Consider the following 20,821-nt stretch of genomic DNA (forward strand, 5'->3'; position numbering starts at 1 on the left):
TCAGATATCCGACCCTCAGGCACATCGGATACCCTATATAGACTTACCGTCAGAAAGTCTATATAAGACAGAATTTGAATGGAAAGGCGCAGCAGCCTCTCCATCTTGTGGTGCTCCTTGGAGCCGAACACCACCTGGTCCACTGACTTGCCGGGCCAAGCTGCCAATTCTCTAGACTCCAGCTTAGCTGGCTGAGAGGACAGCAGTCCATCGTGAATGGCATAATCAGAGGCCTGAACCTCTGATAAATCACCAACACTGAGCTGCAACCCGGCAAACCCAGGCGTGCGAGATGAAGAAGAATTCTTCTCCATAACTCGAGACTGGGCAGTGGCCAGAGCTGCAGACACAATAGTGCCTTCTGGCAGTGAGCGATCTGACTGAGCAGATGCCCGTGGAGCCACCAAAGAACCCAAAAGGGTGGTGGACTCCGGGATGGATGATGCAGAAGGTGGTGGGCAAACCTCCGCCCCGAGAATCCGAGATACATCGGCCCTAAGGGACCGCATCCCAGACAAAACCTGATGGGCATCCACCTCAGCAGCCTCGAGGTCACCCTCCTCCTGGAAATCCTCAACCTGAGGATCTGCATCCGACAAACCAGATTGGTCTATATCGGAGCAGCCAGGGGAGAGATGAACAACATCATCATCCTCTGCCGAACCCACGACCTCACAGTCCATATCCTCCTCGTTGCCTGGACCCGAGGTCCCAACGGGGAGAAAAGGGCCAGAAAAAGATACAGACTCAGGAAAATTATCCTGAGCAGGCTCCAACAAGTAGCGTTTAGGAGCCGAACTCCTAACCACAGAAGCTGAGGGCTTCGACCTAACGGACGAAGCTCGACCCTTGGACTCGGAGACAAACGGGACTGCACGAGAAGCAGAAGTCCTAAAGGTCCGGCGAACCTTTCTAGGACCGGCCATAACGGCCCCCGAAGCAGCAGTAGGTTGGGGGGAGCAACCGAACAGCTGACAGGTCTCCGCGAGGGAGAGGCCAAACCCCAAGGGTTCCAAGAAGGAATAGCCATGGGGTTAAAACCGTATACCTGAAAATACGGAAAAGGTCCCGTGGGTTGGGAGTGACCCCAGAACTGGCCAAACTGGCCTGCCTGAGACTGGGGCTGGCCAACCTGACCAAAGGACGAGGTTGGACCACCACTCCCTCCAAGTGGAATGGAAACCCGGACATGTATGGGCTAGGCCCATAACTGCCGGGATGCTGCTGAAACCCAAAACCATCCGCAGGCTGGTTTGGGCGGCCCTAGGATGGTTGCCCGTAGGCACCCGTATACCCTAAGCCAGGGGGAAAAGGAGGCCGAAAAATCGGACACCTGACCAACAAACCCAGGACCCTGAGGATGACCCCCTGGGAAAACCGAGCCAGCACACTCAGGAGCGGACCTAATAGGACCGGGACCAGGTAACTGGACGGGAGGGAAAGTTGGACCAGAATTGATGCCGGGATTAGAGAGCTGTGCATCACTAATTCCAGTGGAAACGGACAAACCAGAAAGGAAGTCTGTAGTCCCTGAACCCAAACTCGGACGAATAGGTCCGGCATCAAGACCGCCCCCAACAGCAACACCACCTGGAATGCCGGAGCCGCTGACAACGTCAGAGACCGGCGGCTGGTAGTCCCTACCCGAAGGCAAGCATGGAAGCTTACGAGCATTCCCAGCCAATTCGACCCTAGACCGAGAAACGTCAGGGTCAGGCTGCCCCTCCCCTACTCCAGGAACATCCTGGACAGGAGGGACCACCCCTGATCTCGAGAAGAACCTGTAGAGACAGGAACTACCGAGACAGGAACAGAAACAGAACTAGAAGCCTGCTTCCTTCTCCTCCCGTAAGATGAGGACGAATCCCTCTTACGGGAGGACGAAGATCGCCTTGGTGTAATGCCGGCCTGGCCAAGAGCCTCTCCAACTGGACAAAGTTCACAAGGAGAGGACTCATGACAAGGGCGACATAGGGGACATGCATCATGTGGGTCCCGTTCCTCATAGAAATGGGAACAACCATGAGCAGACCCTTGACGCTGACCCGAGCGGGACATACCAGGCATTACAACGACAATTACGTAAACAAGTTAAGAAAAATACGTTTAAAACGTAAAATATAAGCAAAACACGCTAAACACGTAAAAAACAGTGTTAGGTGACACTAATCTTACCTAAGAAAAACGGCAACGAAGCCTCAGCAACGAATCAAAGTACTGAAAGTACTAAATGGCTCGGTCTCAATGATTGGAGGATATATTTCTAAAGTCAACATTTTTTTTGGACAATAAGAAATAAAGTTTGCTAGTGTTCCTTCCAGTTTGGACTTTTGAGGATTCCTTGGACACCAAGGTGTTAAATAAGAAACATATACTAAACTCTTAGGAGCCCATTCTAATATTTCCTATGGTGTTATATGCCAAATGACTTTATAGCATCTTTAACCTTTTCCTTGTTAATTTGATGTCAATTTAAATATCCATTCTGAATTGCTATTCTCATTAAGTTCCTGGGACCAACGTATCAGTTAACAAGTATTGTTTTGCAGCAGAGACAGCAAGAGGCATATTTTTCTATGCCAAAATGTCTTAAATATAGAATATGTCAGTCCTCAAGAAGACTTATCAATATAGTCATACCATTTCTGAATAAACTGGTCAATTGGTCTACTTTTAACAAGTTTTTGTAATTAGTCTTTTGTAAAACAGCAAGTTGATTGATATATCCAAACATGATTTAAACTAGCTCTGATAAAATATCTTAAACATCTTACAGCCATTTAAACAAGAGCTGTCGGAGAACAGCAAAGCTCGCCTATTCAGAAGAAGTTGTTGTTCAAGTATTTACTATTTAAACATGGAAATATGACAAATTAACAGACTAAAAAAAAACTAAAGGGCTCCAAATTGGTTGTATTATCACGTTCAGCATCCATACACATTAGGAAAATAAAATCATAAACATTTATGATGACTTAAGCTTAAACAATAGACAAAATAGAAACTTGCTCAAAAACTTTAACGTGAGATATGACAAATTAACAGACTCCAAAAAACCCCTAAAGGGCCCAAAATTGGTTGTATTATCACGTTCAGCATCCATACACATTAGGAAAATAAAATCAGAAACATTTATGATGACTTAAGCTTAAACAATTGACGAAACAGAAGCTTGCTCAAAAACTTTAACGTGAAATGGGACGCCAACGCTGACGCCGACGCCGGGGTGACAACATTAGCTCCCCCTATTCTTCGAATAGGCGAGCTAAAAACGTCTGGTCTATTTTCATGTTAAGTATACATTATGCCAAAAAGTAATCATTCTACATTTTATTCCAATATCAATTGGGTATCTAGTTAGCTCGCCATAAACCATGAATTGTTTTATACACTTTTTTAACTTGAGGAAATTACAAATGATTTTTTCTACAATATTTGTGTTTTCAAATCCCCATACTTCTGATGAGTATAATAAAACTGGCATTACAAGTGACTAAAATATTTTCAGTTTAAAATCAACAGGAAGGGATACATTCCTTTGTTTCTTAAAAATAGTAGACACTGATTTAATTGTTTGTTCAGCAGTTTTTTCCTTTTCTTTAAAAACGCTACCATTAATGTTAAAAAATATACATAGATATGTATACCCTTCTTATCAAAATAATTCTATATCCCATAACGTAAACTGGTGTTGTTGGGCCAATTTACGTTTTGAGAATATTACAACTTTTACCTTTCTGATATATTAGATTATAATTTCCATGTAATGCAACAATGTAATGCAATATTATTCAAATCCGTTTAACATTTGTTGTAGAACAGTGTCATCGCCATATAAAATGATAAAAGTTTGGGATACATTTCAATATTATCTGTAAATAATTTGTCAATAGTTGTCAGACAATTATCATTCTTTTTCCGCCAGATAAGATTCCAAGTCATCAAGGTATATTGAAAATAGGAAAGGAGATATAAATAAGGTACCATACTGTGCATGTATATGTTCAATGTAAATTAACAATGTAAGCTGATCTTGCAGAATTGCCTTACAGCGTTATAATAAATGCAGTTGTCTCATTGCATTGGATATAATTGATTTAAGGCAGTTCATGTGGCGACCGAAAAAGGTAAAATCACCATTTTCAGAGTGATCAGAGAAGATTGATAGTCAAGGAGGGAAAACATAAGACAACCTGTGTTATGCAAATTAATATCTAATTTATTTTGAATAAAGTATGCCGAAGATGATGATTAGTGTATTATTAACAATAATCTTAATATGTTTTCTAAAAATATTAACAACTAATGTCATATTGTGTTATAAATTCAATGTTTTATTTATTCTTTTTATTTCAAGCATGTAGATGTCATAGAAAATAAACAAATACCAAGTATATGCATATTAAAGTAAAATTCACAAATCACAACACTAATGTGTATTGTATATATGGAATGAAGATGATGATGGTAATTATTTGGATCAAAAATGTTTACAACATTAAATGTATTATATATATGGAATTTGAATATGATGATAGTAATTATTTTCATATCAAAAACTATTACAGTATTAAGCTACCACAGTTGAAAATGATTTCTTTCATTTTGTTCACACATTTTTTCTCCTGGACTGGTTCCAATTGAAATGATACTTGCATGTAGACATTCTGTAAAACATAAGAAAATAATAAATGTATTAACAGAGTAATTACCGAAAAGGCTAATATCATATAATTAAACATTTTTTTTTATAAATAACAATACCAGTTTTAGAGTAAATACTATTGAAATTTATTTTCTGTTGTTCTTTAGTCCTCCTGTTCTTTAGAGTTTTGTCCTTCATAAATTGATTGTAATACAGCAGTTGTCATATAATGTATCTGATAATGTGCACACAGAAGTATAAGTATATGCATATGCATGTGTGCATGGGCACGGTGATAAGTTTATTTTGCCGAGTAAAAAGTTCAAAGAACTAGTATTGTTCATACTCAAAGATGTAATCGCACTAAAAACAGTGATCGTGTAGGCTTTTGTGTGATTGCATTTGTAAGGGGTGTATCTCTGAACGCCAACATTTTGGATTTAGCTGTAGGGTAGTTTGTTGTGACAGTGGTTATAGTCTTTTTCCTAAAGGCAGACCAATGCCACAGGTAAATTTACATGTAAAAGTTACCTGTGTTGATACTTATCTAAGTGTATATTGATTAATTTTCATTTCAATAAGTGTTCATATTTAATATCAGATACATATATACATAATATATGTTTCTGTTAATATCTATGAAAAATATAACAATAGAATCTATGAATGAAATTAAATTAAATTCACAATGATTTTATTTCAAGAATTTTAAAGATTTCCTTGATATATCTAAAATCTCTGGTATAAATCTCATTAGATTTTCAATAGATTGATACTAAAATCAAGCAAAATTCTTTGAAACTTATTTCATATGAAAGTAACTTAATTTCCCATTCAGTAATATAAAAGAAAAAAATCCAAAAAGGAATTATCCAATTTCAACTTAGTGTAACACCAATTCGATTAAAAGTTTGAAATAATATAAGCATTTTGCCTTTTGAAACGTGATATATTTCAACAAGGTCTTCCATATATGTTTGTTAAGTGACCTTATATACATATATAGTACAAATGTACATGTACATGTAACATCTGCGTTAATAACCTACCAAAGAGTAAGTGAATTTATGTCAAATATGATTTCCAAATTTTACTTGTACTTGACTGACCTTTTTAAGTTAACAGAACATACAATATATTTTGAAAGTTGCATTAGGATGCATCATTTATCATAATTATATAATTTTCCTGCTTTCTTATCCTAAGATGGTATTTCTAGATCAGCGTCATGTTACATTATAATGTAAATGTATATCATTATAGCAAAAGAGCACACAATAATTAAACTGTTGTCCGTTAACAGCGCAGTAAAATTATATATTTTTGTGCATGTTAGAAATAACATATAGATTTCTTTCCTATGGTTGAATTTCGGTCAAACATTGTTACTAGATACAAATTGGTATATGTACTATAATCTTTAAACAGAAAAAAATAGAAAACTGTTAATTTGGTATTCTGAGCACTAAAAGTTTGCAACATTTTGAGAATTACAAGACCTTCAACATATGGACTTGAAATAATTTTGCCAGTTTTGCAACATTAACATCTATAATGTGTATTAAAATGAATATGGTTAAGACCCTAAGTAACAGTCTTCAATCTCATTTCATTTAGTATTTTTACATTATTAAGTGACTTCTAAAAATATTTTGTATCAAAAATACATATAGAGCATTAAACCCCAATGATATATTATTACCAATGTTTATAAAACATCATATATGTGTGTTTGTGTCGGCTTCAATAGATTACCAACTTAAACTATAATCAACAGGTTAAAATTTCCGACAATATTAATTTAAACTTTTGTGATATTGTTTTTCTCCACTCATTTTCTAACCAAATACTTCACGGTGTACGTCTATGCGATAAGAGAAATCATGCGCAACTATGCACGGTCACAAGAAATGAAAGTTGGATAAGAATGTAGCCCTACTGGAACTCCTATGTCAAAACAGAATACTGTTACATTAGAATATACACTGATCAAGAAACCTGTTTTTCTGATAAAATTGAGATATGATTTGTAAAAAATATTTCACCTGGAACTCAAAATGCATCGTTCTTAATAATCCACATGTAGCTCCATATTAATTCTTAGCATATTAAAGCACTGATTATCTTTGATTAATAATTTACGTTGTATATAATACGGAATATATTGAAGGAATTTTTATCCAAAACCCACCAATGTTACCTATGATACTGATTGAAATACATGTAAATCTCAAGTGACTTTACAGGTGAAAATAAAGACAGCTTATATGAAACAGTATATAATTGCCTTCCTATTGTTTCCTAAAACAACACCTACCTGTTGTTGATAAATATGTTGGCGTTAAGAGAACACCCCTTTGTAAGACTGTGCCAGGTGGTAGAGATTAGTTCCGCTCGAGTGATCACACAATGCAAGTGAGAATCGGGAGTATGTTTATGTAAGTTTTAATTACTAATCTCTGATGATTGTTGATAAAATATAACTCAGGATAATTGCTAAACATTTAACCGTTTTCTCCACGTTTGTTGTAGATTGAAACAGCTTTTTAAGTGCCGTTCTACGGAAGAATTATGAAAAAGAAATCGGCATTTTCATCGATCTACAAATGAAGTACTCCAAAAAAATCTCTCTTCGAGTTATACGAACATTTTATGTATGATTTTTGTCATTCGGACCAAAAATACTTCGTTAATTACGTAGTTTACTAAATACGTTATATATATATTATCAGAACGTCAAGCTCCTGTAGGCCTACATGTGATGAAAGTGGCTAAAATGTTTTTAGTGACAACCTCTATACGTGCTTTAATATGTATATATAATCTGATAATGTATACATGTGCTTATAAAATTATCGATAATTATGGATGTGGTAAATATTCATACCTTATTAACTGCCGTAAGTTGGAAGATTACGCCACAGCTTGGACATTTAGAAAATGTTCATCGTCTCTCACGCGCTATTTGATCAGTTTACAAAGTTTATCCTAAATTTTCTTAGAGTTGTCTTTCTTCCATTGTGGATTTACACGTACATGTGGCATAACGCAGCCGTGATAAACAAATCTCCATTTCGTCCTGAGATTTATTTGCTCCCGATTCAAATTACAAAAATCATTATTGTAAAAATTTTGATGTTTGAGGTGAAACATTGATTTCATTTTTTCCGTTGCGGGATAATTGTCACTAGTAGGGACAAAACGGGTGGGGCGAAGCGAAGCATTTTTGGGACGAAACGTCTTCATGCATTGTCAACAACATTTTCGGGACGGAAAGTCTAGATACATTGTAAACAATTCAAGTGAAAATTTTCCAACCTAAGATCATTTGGATAGTGTATATGGTAAGGATATGAAAGCAGTTATCTACTTCTCCTATTTCAACATTACAGATACGCTTATTTCAGTAACTTTCATATTCAAAATTTGCTATTTAAAATTCCCGGTAAAATCAAAGTTGTTGAATACACTGCCGTTAGGAGCGCTAGTATCTGCGAGCAAGTTCTAAGCCAATCATATTGAGGAAATTGACTGAAAGAGAATTTTGCAACCACGATCACAATGGCGAGGTGATCCTCGCCAAAAACCGAACAAAAAACAAACGTAAACAAACCGGAAACAGCGAGACGTCACCAGTAATGACGGATCGCACGGAACACCGGCGAGCACGCGGAACAGTCAAAAAACGGCCGAAAAAGGCACAAAAAACGAATGACAGTACAAAAAGATAACAACACAGGGCAGATGGGTAAACACACAACTGAATGTGTGAAAAATTTGACTAAAAACGACAAATATATGGACCTAACAGCGAAAGAAAATAGACACAATTCAATTGCCGTCCGAGCTGTGTAGCGCCATAAAGGAAAGAGGAAGGGAGACCACTCTATGTTACTCTCGTCGAGTACGAGATGAGGTACGGTAGGGAGACGGGATTCTCAAATCTTATGTTTGTTGGGGCTACAAAGATGGGTGTAGGTAGCGTATTTGCATACTAAAGTTATGGTAACGTATTACTGAAATGAAATTACTATATACCTAGTGCAAGGACACACCGGTCTGGATAGGTTATATTCTTGTTCATGTAAAATGTTAAAAAAATCTTATATCTTATTAAGTAAAATATTTACTCTTAATAGGTAATTGTTATCTAGATATCGATTCGTATAATTCACATGTCAATTAAAAGTGTTGAATTTTCAATTAAACATATTTATGCTATTGACAATATCAGCATTACTTTTATAGTAGCTTTCAAAACTTATTCAACATGTCACGTCAAATAGATTTCATTGTTTCAAGATATTCCTCTAAATTTAGTTGAATATAATCTTTTGTATGCACAACTAAAATAAAAATGTGACTACATTCGATTGGTATATACGAATGTGTCATTTTGGCCATTTTTTGATATTTTTTTTCGGGAGGGGGGTCACTCTCTTTTTCCGACCTCATTGATGCGATCTATCTTTTTATTGTACAGGTATGTTTACACAAGGGTTAGTGCAATTCGAAATGACTGTTACAAGGTGATTTGTCCATCAATTTTTTACTTGTGATAAAACTTATGACATTTATCGATTCTTTAGGTAAAAAAGCTGAAAATTTCATTGTTTTCCCGTCAATTCACAAAAATGAGAACACGTAACGTCATTATTATAATTTGATCGTATTCAGCATGTTTCAATCATATTAAAAATGTGTTTATTTGCCTCTGATTGTTGTGTGGTTCGCTATCTATGGGCATATATGCAAATGTGTCATTTTGGCCATTTTCAATACCTGAAATCCAAGATGGCCCCATGGGACATTAGTTGTCAATGGCAACAAGCATAAAATGAAACTAGACATCATACCGGTCCTAAACAACCTTACTTCGAAAAACTGCCAGAGGAGTATATGGGAACCTATTTCTCTTCCCCAACTACACGTGGGTTTGGATGTTACAATTTGGTGTTAGTGCCGAAGACGGACGGGCCTTTGTAACTCCTACATGTATCAGCGAGGACCGATGATATACCAGCATAAACAATTGTTACTTTCTAAGATTGATCAAATTATCGTTAGTGTTATTTTCTTTATTGTTTAGCACTCGGCTTAATTTTCATTATCGACAATATGAATTCGGGAAGGTCAGGAAACTCATGATCTATACATAAAACCTACCCTGCATGCAGTTCAAGTTTGTAGATACACACATATGTAATGTATGATTTGTAGTACAGTAGAAATCTTCATCTTACAATGTATGTATTGATGCAATACAGATATATGTAAGCTTATAGTAAGGTACAGTGAAACTCGTCATCATCTAATAAACTAGTAGGTTTAAAAAATGAAAGCAGATACCTATACGACAAACCGTAATGATTTCTATTATAAACCGATACAATATTTGCTAAATGAATTGTCGTGACAGAGAATATATATATGAAGTAATAAAAACACCTTTTATGGTGAAGAACTTAATTTCAACGACAACATAAATTACAACACATTTTTTAAATCTAGGTGGATTTGATATCGATATAGGTTTTGAAAATAATTATCTTTATTAAATAATATTCAAAGTCGGATAAGCAGCGAACTCCTAATTTAAAAAACCGGAAACTTTTAAAATAGGCCAGCATGTTACCATCTTCAAATATTATATAAAAAAGAAAACAAAAAATATAATGATCTAAACAAAATCCGCATGAATCTATATCCCGGGCTATACTCGTCATGAAATTTGATATTTTTATAAGTTTTAGATATCGCCGAGAATTGTGTTTTGTGACATATCATTTTGTTTTTTTGGTTTGTTTAGTTTTACGTCCTATAAACAGCCAGGGTCATGTAAGGACGTGCCAGGTTTGTTGGTGGAGGAAAGCCGAGTACCGGAAAAAACCACCGGCCAGCGAGTCAGTACCTGGCAACTGCCCCACATGGGATTCGAACCCGCATCCCAGAGGTGGAGGGCTTGTGGTAATATGTCGGGACATCTTAATCACTCGGCCACCGCGGCCCCATATATCATTTTGTGAATAAAACGAATCTGTATGATCATGAAAAATATAATGAATTACTGTTAAAAGGAAATGAAACATTTTGTTAACAAAAGTCTAGAGCTACAAAATTGATTAAACATTTTATGTTTTAGGTAAATGAAAGTTGATTTCAAACTCTCCATTCTCAAAGCAGATAAGCTGAAATACACGAAGAACATATTATCACTTAGGTTTATGATCAATACGTTTAATCATATTTTTGGCCTGGCTCATGCATATTCTACGAGCAGGAGACATAAATTAGAATTAGGCGATTGTCAAAAATCTAGAGAAATGTTTTTGTTTAACATACAGAAGGTCACTTTTTGACTCGCTGTTGATAATGTAACACACGCTAGAATAAAATAATTAATTAATAATTTCAGTCAGAACTGCATTTTCATATAAAATATGCTTTGTTTATGTATTCTAATGTCGAACGACCATCAAGTTTATGTTTTTATGAAGTCACAACCGCCACACAAATCGTTATAGTTGTCCGTTATCATAATGATATGATAATAAACATATAATATCTACGAGCTACACGTTTTCCTTTGATATATATATATATTGTAGATGTTCTAAAGCAGTTCAAAAAATTGAATGATCCAAGAAAGACACATTTGTGGCGGATTTTACAACCCCAGTAGGGCTAATAAGATTAGGTAATGTTGTTATCAAACAACATATTAATGAAAAACGATTACATGTAGTTTTGATTTCGTGATATTATTGTTTCCATTTCTTTATGATAATTAAGTGCATTTACATGTCGGCTATGATAGTAATTTCAATGTTTATTCTGAGTTATTTTTAAGTTTTAGAAACATTAAAATGATTATGAAACATACTAACATTTTATCATGAAGTAGAGATGTATTGGCATACTTACTAGATGCATTTTCGATTAAAAGTTCCACAGAAAACCTCATTTTGATATCATTTTGTTCAACTACATGATTGCAAGCATTAGCATTTTCAATTGTTTTCAAAGTTTATATCACAAATTTGATGAGTCAAAAAATTTGGGGATGAAGTATTATCTCATTTGGATACATTTTTTCCATTACACTGTACACGTATCATTCCTGATATGTTTTCAATAAGACATCTTTTAGCTTTAAGCACTTTATGTTTGTGGGGGACATGGGGATGCTTGAGAAATCAACTACACCGTAGTTAATAATGACACATTTTAAAACCATAATACCGATACCAGGGATACTTACAATCAACGGTATACGTATACGGATAGTAATTGAATGGGGAGCGACCATTATTCATAACACATTCTATTTTTTCTATTTTGCGTCTATTTTTATAAGACATTGACATTCTCTCCTCTTCTGATCCCATAGTATTAATCAATCGTTGTGCAATAAAATGTGCAATAAAACAAACTATATTGTAAACCGCATAATCCTACCTGTTACCCAGGTGTCATAAAGATCACACTGTACAGGTACAGTATACACAGCAGTCACGCAATTCGATTGCGCGGGTAGTCTTCCAGAGATCATGATTAGTTTATTGACACGCTAAAGAGTATTGTACTTCTAGCATAATAATTACGATAGTATGAGTATATCTTTCATTCAATATTCATAACACGAAAATGGAAAATATTAAATATTTTAAGAATAACGGTCGCTCCCCTTCCAATACGTACGTATGCGTATACGTATACCGCTAATTATAAGTTCCCTAATTAGTAACAAAATGTCGAACCAAAACCAAACACCACACATCAATGAAAACAAAATGACATGATAACAAACATATTTTTAATTGCAATATAAACATATGGCATGAATGATTTGGTTAACGTAATTAGTAGTCTTAATAACAGAAAAATAAAGGGAAAAAATAAATGAATAAAAAATAAACTAGAAATACTTAATTGTGTTTCTCGATATATATATGTACAGTAACAGTTGTCACTGTTAGAAAAGCATGGATTAATATCGAATTGTGCAGTATTTAGACAAACATTTACATACTTATTCGTGTTTAAACAAATCAGAAAGAATGGAAAACGATGAAGATGACATGGGGAACTTCGGCGCACGAACCTGTCCAATATATACTGAACCATTTATGAACATAAACATGATATCAGATGACGTCACTTTAATTGACGTAGCCGTCTAGTCTCTTCATCAACCATTGGTTCCTTCGGAATTTTGATTGTTTCTCTGAAAAAAAAGAGTATTCAATATATTAGAATTGCGTGGAATGTTTAGTTTATATTAATCCATCGCTAATGTAAGAGAAATCACATTAACTGAATAGAAAAAAGGGAAGTACATGGATTGTATACATACATAAAAGACTTTTGTTCACTTGTTCACATTGATATCCATGTTTGTCGTACATCAGATCCTTCATTGTACACATACTTGAATGACTTTTGTTAACTTGTTCATAGGAGAAAAAGAATCCTTTGGTTTGCTATTGCGACCCTATTTTGATACCTATTTAACAAAATATTGTATTTTCTGGCAATTTCGTAAAATATAAAGCAGATTTATTCTGTCTTTTCATAAGAGGTATTCGCCATTCTGTCGAAGGATTAATTATGAAGATATGTTTTGTATTATGCATGGAGATATGTTTTGTATTATGCATGGAAAACTATAAAGAATATTATTAAAGAATAATACAAATTCAGTTTTATATCTCCAAAACATAAAACATATCTTTCATAATTTGATCTACTGTCGATAATAGATATCGACAAATTTCACATTTAATGAGGGAGGGTTACAAATGGCAACGCAGTTTTGTCTTTTGTTAGTTAATTTTGAAACAGATGAAACATTATCGTTACTAGCTGTATCAGAGTCAGTTAAAAATTGCCCAAGATTTCTGTTAGGTGTTTAATGCTGATAAATTGGAATAAGGAGGGCGTATCAAATGTTTGTTGCAATTGGGAAATCTATTTGAAATTGCATATCGATTGTTATAAAATTAAAATACAGCCAGTCGTCAACATGGGGAGGAACTACAATGCGACGCAAGTGTCAAGGCAGTGGGGATTTACAAAACGTAACACATCATTTCCTGAACATATAAACTAGCAGTAACAGTTGCTTAAATAGTGAGGAATTGCATGCAAAATAAAATTTATTTACAGGTTCCTACTTAAAATTAATACGATATTTTTTTCGTTTTGTTGTTGTTTTTTTACGCTAAACTTAAATGTTTATTATGATAGCCATCGAAAGAAACTTACCCATCAGCCTACTGCTCCCTCCTCTCGTTCTCATCGTCTCCTCATTTTCCAGCTCCTCCTCCGAAGCCTCCTCCCCCAAAGTTCCTTCTTCCACCTCCTTTTCCTCCTGCTCCTTTTTCTTCTTTTCCTCCTCCTTCTCCTGCTTTTCCTGCCTCTCCTCCTCCTCCTACCCCGCCTTCTCCATGATGCTCATGTTCATTACTAGATGATGCCCAAGCTGTTATCACTAACACTGCCAATCCGAGCCAAACTAACGTTTTCGACATGGTAACGTTCATCAACAGTCTGATACTATTCTGTTGATTTTATGTTAAGTCCACTACCAGGCGATTCTACAGTACGTTAGTCCTACAGAAGAAAAGAAAGGTATACTTTAGCAAATACGTTAAACTCGATACACAGAACAGATGAATGGTTCATTTTTGAACAGAGAAATTTTTGAAACAATGCAATCCTGCTTGGCGCGACATGTGGCATTGTTTATGAAAGTTACTGAAATAAAACCAATGTTGAAATTGTCAATGGTATGAATATGTTAAATTCAAAATTCAACACTTTCAAATGATATCTGAATTATAGGAATCGATATCTAGATAATAATTACCCATTGAGAATAAATATACCAATAAGATAGTTTTCTACATTTAACGTAAACAAGAATAAAACATACCACGGAGTGAAGTATCCAGCCCAATGTGTCTGTGTACTGTCCTATAGTTGGTTCATTCAAGGTTATATACTGGAAGTCTTAACACGTGATCAATATATAATCGAGAACAGACCAACGGATTGAAGAATTAATGTTGAAGTTGTCAATATTCTCAATATGTTTAATTGAAAATTCAACACTTTTATATAAATAACATGTGAATTATACGAATCGATATCTAGATAACAATTACCTATTAAGAGTAAATATTTTACTTAATAAGATATATGATTTTTTTTACATTTCACATGAACAAGAATGTAACCTATCCAGACCGGTGTGTCCCTGTGCTACATTAGGGTTAGATGGTTACATATTATAAACTGATAGCCCGAACACGCGCTTAATACATTATCGGGAACAGACCAACGGAGTGAGGACATACTTAATAAAAAACATGGAATTGCCACTGTTTTGTATTTGATATGCTTGAAATGCGTGCAAAACGTTTACAGGCGTATTTTCGTTGTCCTGTTGATAATACGCTGTGCAATTAAGATAATATGATATGAACGTTTAAAAGTTTGGATATTAAGAGTCACCATTTTTTTTTAAATTTCAGTGAAATGCTTGAAATGCTTGATTTCCTAATCGTATATAATCACATTTTTATAATAGTTTTCACGATGATAATATCTGGTTCAAATGAAAATAAGATGATATTATTCCAACAATACCTATGTAATAAAACGTTTTAAAGTCTTGAACCGAAACATATGGCGTCGCAATAACTACCAGAGCAAGTGATATGGTGTGTCAGCATTTCAACTTAATCTTTCTACAATCAAGCGACAACGGTGGCATGGAACAGACATGGACGAAATAGAATTATTGTTCTCATTATTCGACAGTAATGTGAGAGATATTTAATGTTGATGAACAAGGTTAAATTGGACTCATACTACCGTGTGCTACTTATATTACAAGGTCACTTTAAATAAAACAGGCTATATAACTTGATATGAATTCGATTCCTTGCGAGATCTAGACTTTTTAAATGTATTCTTCTTAAGAACAATTAGAGGCATAATAGATTATACAGTGGCATTCAAGTGGTGTTTTACGTGCATGTCTACAGATATAATCAGTGACACATTTTTTTCGGAAATGCAGCTATTTCAGTCGATTTCTAATTAACAGATGTAACGTAATACTGATACACCTTGACTTTGTCGTCAGGTATGCATGCATACCAGAACTTAGTTGTTAAAAGGCTGATTAGGCTAATCAAATCAAGATAGAATATTTTCTTTTAAAGTAAACTTGACAAAACTGCAAATAATTCTGTAGTATTTCATTGTCTACCTTAGTATCAATTTTTGAGAATCATATATTCAGAGGTTTTGCAGTAAATGATAAATAAAAAATTTCGCTAGTCAAGTGATTAAGCTAACCAGGCCTGATACTTAAAGTTAGCATGTCACTGACGATCGTCTATTGAAAGTTCACAAATCAAGTTGTTTATACATGTAATTCTTTGTTAAAGTATGCGGTGATAGGAAAGCAATAGTGGCTTTAAAAATACGTAATATTATATGATTTGAACCTAATTCATTAATTTTTGTTCAGAAGAAAAGATTAACAAAAAGAAACCATCAGACAATGTCTATAAAAACAATATTGATAAATAGGTCTAGATAAACACCAAATTATACCGCCTCTCAGTACCCGTTACTTCTTTCTGAGAATATCAGACTCATAAACAACATCTATTCGAAGCCGAACACGTACTTATTTTATTGATCTAATATTTTCCTGATAAAATTATTTGACAATCTAGTTCATAAAAGTGACATAAAAATATATTAAACCAGCAAACTCCTCTGCTATAAAAAATGACTGAGGGAAATGAAAAAAAAATCTAATGAAATAGTCATAACGTCACTGAATACATTGTAAATTATAAATGCACGAATTATAAATACGGTTGAATGTGGTTGTATCAAAGTTATAAATCCAGGCTTCCACAATCGTGCAATGTAAAATTTCACTTTTTGGTTTGCTATAAGAACCTAAAAGTCATTCGAAGCAAGACAGTGGGGAGGAGGCAATTCAAAATATTTTTAGAAACTTTTTTTAATATTTCACGTCGAACATTTATTCAATATAAATAACAGTGACGTATCAAAATAAATTATTGAAGTTTTGACAATCTTCAAAAAATGTTTTGGCAATCATTCGAAAAAAACATTTTGACAATCTTCAAAGATATTGATGTATCTCAATGTGTATCGGATATTCAGAATATAAGAGTCTTTCATACGTCTACGTTTTACTGCAATTTTACAACTATAATATCCCGCCATTTTGAAATAAATTCGAAGAAATCCACGACTGAAAGTCAATTTTCTATACATAAAAAATACGTGATATTTTCAACACAAATTCCGTTGTTTGCATATTTTATTGTAAAAGCAGTCAAGTTTGTGAAAAAAAATGTTAAAATTCTACCGAGGAAATAGAAATTTTATTGACGCCGTGACGTCACGAGGCTTAATTGCATGGGTAGCCATGCAATAAAGCCTCAGGTGACATAAGTGTATTGCCGTAGAACAGCCAGAATACACCCGTACATGTATGAAAGAAAAGGTAATAGCAAGTTATGGTTTCAAATGCACATGCACCTCGTGGCTTCAATACCGATTTTAGTGTATTTTGGAGAAGTGACAAATCCAACGGATCTATTCTGTGTAAAGGCTAGTTGATTTAAAAGACAGATATAACACACATAACACGTATACGTATACGTAGGTACATGTATGCATATACCCAGAGTTGGTGTTCGGGGAACACCCTATGGGCAGCAATGGGACAATATACTCGTTTATGTGTATTTCATGTACTATTTCGCCACACTGACATTGATTCTGCCCTCTGGTCATGAATTGTTTTACCTGTAACTAACATCCTGACTTGGGTATACAGGTACAAGACCAATTTAATCCCTTTTTTACCCAACAGATCTAGTGAAGTAAAGAATGAACAAAATGTCTATACATAGTAAAACCTATATCCTAAGATACAGAATAATAATTTTTTAGTAATAGCTACATGTACCTGTAGCCCTCACCAGAGTGTGTGAATAGTTTTAATATCTAATAGTATTTTTTTAATAAAACTACATGACAATAGCTTTACTTAATTAATAAGGTATCCTGTTTTAAAGAAAAAATCAATTACAATTACAATCAATTATGAAACTTTTAGAATATGATAAGAAAGATTTATTTTGTTATTGGTAATACAATTAAAATAATAGAACTATTTATAACCAATTGAGTATAATAAAACAAGAGGCCCATGGGCCTTAACGGTCATCTGAGTACCTTGGCAATAATCATATAGGAAAATTAATTAGATATAGTGTCATGCCTCATGGTTGCCATCTTCGATTGGGGATCAACCAGAGATGTAACAACACTTTGTTGGGACCATGTCAGGCTCCTTTCATGCAAGTTTCAGCCAAATCGAACCGGTAGAACTTGAGAAGAAGTTCAAAATGTGTTTTCAAGATGGCAGCTATCTTGGATTTCAGATCAACCCGCAAAATAAGAACACTTTGTCGGGACCATGTCAGGATCATTTCATGCAAGTTTCAGCCAAATCGCACTGGTAGCACTTGAGAAGTTCAAAATGTTGTTTCAAGATGGCGGCTGTGGCAGCCATCTTGGATTTTGGATCGACCCGAAAAATAAGAACACTTTGTCAGGACCATGTCAGGATCATTTCATGCAAGTTTCAGCCAAATCGCACTGGTAGAACTTGAGAAGAAGTTCAAAATGTGATTTCAAGATGGTGGCTGTGGCAGCCATCTTGGATTTCGGATCGACCCGAAAAATAACAACACTTTGTCGGGACCATGTCAGGATAATTTCATGCAAGTTTCAGCCAAATCGCACCGGTAGAACTTGAAAAGAAGTTCAAAATGTGTTTTCAAGATGGCGGCTGTGGCGGCCATCTTGGATTTCGGATCGACCCGAAAAATAACAACACTTTGTCGGGACCATGTCAGGATCATTTTTATGCAAGTTTCAGCCAAATCGCACTTGTAGAACTTGAGAAGAAGTTCAAAATGTGTTTTTCAAGATGGCGGCTGTGGCGGCCATCTTGGATTTCGGATCGACCCGAAAAATAACAACACTTTGTCGGGACCATGTCAGGATCATTTCATGCAAGTCTCAGCCAAATCGCACTGGTAGAACTTGAGAAGAAGTTCAATATGTGTTTTCAAGATGGCAGCTGTGGCGGCCATCTTGGATTTCGGATCGACCCGAAAAATAACAACACTTTGTCGGGACCATGTCAGGATCATTTCATGTAAGTTTCAGCTTAATCCCACTGGTCAAACTTGAGAAGAAGATTGAAATGTGAAAAGTTTACGGACGGCGGACGGCGCACGTCGGACGGCGCACGGCGCACGGCGCACGACGACGGACGAAGCATGATGACTATAGGTCATCCTGACCCTTCGGGTCAGATGACCTAACAAGAGGCCCAGAGGGCCTGTATCGCTCACCTGGTTTGTAATGCCTAGTAAGGTTCATTGTTTCTTTTCTGAAGGAATTTGAATATTTACCTCTAATTCCCCTATTGGGCCCCACTCTTTCTGCTCAAGAGGGTTAGAGCCAAAAATTATAGGAATTCTGTTAACCCCAAGGATGTTTCTGGCCAAATTTGGTTAAAATCCAAGCAGAACTCTAAGACTAGTAGCGATTTATAGGATTTACCTAAATTTCCCTATTGGGCCCCACACCTCCCGCCCCCAGGGGTCAGAGCCAAAATTTAAGTTCTGTTCCCCTTCCCCCAAGGATGTTTCTGGCCAAATTTGGTTTCAATCCATGTAGAGCTCTAGGACAAATAGCGATTTAAAGGATTTACCTCTATTTCCCCTATTGGGCCCCGCCCCTCCTGCCCCCGGGGGGTCAGAGCCAAAATTTAAACAAGTTCTGTTCCCCTTCCCCCTAGGATGGTCCTGGCCAAATTTGGTTACAATCCATGCAGAACTCTAGAACAAGTAGCAATTTATAGGATTTACCTAAATTTCCCCTATTGGGCCCCGCCCCTCCTGTCCCCGGGGGTCAGAGCCAAAATTTATACAAGTTCTATTCCCCTTCCCCCAAGGTTGTTTCTGGCCAAATTTTGTTACAATCTATGCAGAACTCTAGGACTAGTAGCGATTTATAGGATTTACCTCTATTTCCCCTATTGGGCCCTGCCCCTACTGTCCCCGGGGGGTCAGAGCCAAAATTTATACAAGTTCTGTTCCCCTTCCCCCAAGGATGTTTCTGGCCAAATTTGGTTACAATCCATGCAGAACTCTAGGACAAGTAGCGATTTATAGGATTTACCTAAATTTCCCTTATTGGGCCCCGCCCCTCCTGTCCCTGGGGGGTCAGAGCCAAAATTTATACAAGTTCTGTTCCCCTTCCCCCAAGGATGTTTCTGGCCAAATTTGGTTACAATCCATGCAGAACTCTAGAACAAGTAGCGATTTATAGGATTTACCTCTATTACCCCTATTGGGCCCCGCTCCTCCTGCCCCTGGGGGTCAAAGCAAAAATTTATACAAATTCTGTTCCCCGTCACCCAAGGATGTTTATGGCCAAATTTGGTCACAATCCATGCGGAACTCTATGACTAGTAGCGATTTAAATCAAATGTTGACGGACGGACGGACGACGCGCCATGACATAAGCTCACCGGCCCTTTGGGCCAGGTGAGCTAAACAATCACACAAAGTTTGAAAATGTTTATCAAACACATGTACATTGTATGTACATAAAGCAACTTTGGAAAGACTACAATTATATGAAAGTAACAGGTGTAAAAATTTGCTAAAAAATGTATTTATTACACGATATAATTTAAATCAAAGTACTGAAAGTACTAAATATGGCTCGGTCTCAATGATTGGATATATTTCTAAAGTCAACATTTTTTTGGACAATAAGAAATAAAGTTTGCTAGTGTTCCTTCCAGTTTGGACTTTTGAGGATTCCTTGGACACCAAGGTGTTAAATAAGAAACATATACTAAACTCTTAGGAGCCCATTCTAATATTTCCTATGGTGTTATATGCCAAATGACTTTATAGCATCTTTAACCTTTTCCTTGTTAATTTGATGTCAATTAAAATATCCATTCTGAATTGCTATTCTCATTAAGTTCCTGGGACCAAAGTATCAGTTAACAAGTATTGT

At 35.8% G+C, this 20,821-nt stretch overlaps 1 long non-coding RNA gene across 1 annotated transcript; it reads right to left on the reverse strand.

Moving 5' to 3' along the window:
* Positions 1-12,442: 12,442 nt before the first annotated feature.
* LOC138306194 (uncharacterized) lies at positions 12,443-14,737 on the reverse strand. The gene is made up of 3 exons (XR_011205800.1): positions 14,583-14,737; positions 13,913-14,260; positions 12,443-12,872 (listed from the first exon to the last, which is right to left on the reverse strand). It is a non-coding gene; the product is annotated as an uncharacterized lncRNA (long non-coding RNA).
* Positions 14,738-20,821: the final 6,084 nt, after the last annotated feature.

The sequence above is a fragment of the Argopecten irradians genome, chromosome 13 (genome assembly GCF_041381155.1).
Source record: "Argopecten irradians isolate NY chromosome 13, Ai_NY, whole genome shotgun sequence".
In the NCBI taxonomy this organism is placed as follows: Eukaryota; Metazoa; Mollusca; class Bivalvia; order Pectinida; family Pectinidae; genus Argopecten; species Argopecten irradians.